Source organism: Colobus angolensis, unplaced genomic scaffold (genome assembly GCF_000951035.1).
Source record: "Colobus angolensis palliatus isolate OR3802 unplaced genomic scaffold, Cang.pa_1.0 Scaffold63, whole genome shotgun sequence".
Classification (NCBI taxonomy): Eukaryota; Metazoa; Chordata; class Mammalia; order Primates; family Cercopithecidae; genus Colobus; species Colobus angolensis.
In genome coordinates, this window is record NW_012119932.1 from 1859640 (window position 1) to 1860528 (window position 889).

Below are 889 nucleotides of genomic sequence, written 5' to 3' on the forward strand. Positions count from 1 at the left end.
AAAATTTATCCTAAAAACGTATTTGTCATTTATCTAAAATTTGAGTTGAGGGGCTGGCCATGGTGGCTCACACCTATAATCCCAGCACTTTGGGAGGCCGAGGTGAGCGGATCACGAGGTCAGGAGTTCGAGACCAGCCTGACCAACATGGTGAAACTCTGTCTTTACTAAAACTACAGAAAAAAAAAATTAGCTGGGCGTGGTGGCATGCACCTGTAATCCCAGGTACTCAGGACATTGAGGCGGGAGAGTCGCTTGAACCCAAGAGGCGGAGATTGCAGTAAGCCGAGATTGTGCCACTGCACTTCAGCCTGGGCAATACAGGGAGACTCCGTATCAAATAAATAAATAAATAAAATTCAAGTTGAACTGGGTATCCTATATTTTATTTGAGAACCCTACAGGAGATAGAACTGGAGCATCTGCCTTTGACCCAGAGATGAAATCACCTATGGAAGACAATGGAGCTATTGTAGCAGGCCTGAAGAGCATACTTTGGGATCATTACCTGAAAAAGACATAACTTTCTTTGTAGTCACTTCCATACACAAGTACTGTGGTATTTAAAAAATATTTTTGGTGCAAGAGCTTAGCCTTTGTCCTAACCAATATGTGAAAACTTTCTTGCAATTCCAAGGATTGAAAGGATTGACCAGGTGCAGTGGCTCATGCCTGTAACCCTGGCACTTTGGGAAACCCAGGCAGGGAGATCACTTGAACCCAGGAGTTCAATACCAGCCTGGCCAATATAGTGAGACACTGTCTCTATTAAAAAACTTCTTTTTAGGCCGGGCGCGGTGGCTCAGGCCTGTAATCCCAGCACTTTGGGAGGCCGAGACGGGCGGATCACGAGGTCAGGAGATCGAGACCATCCTGGCTAACACGGTGA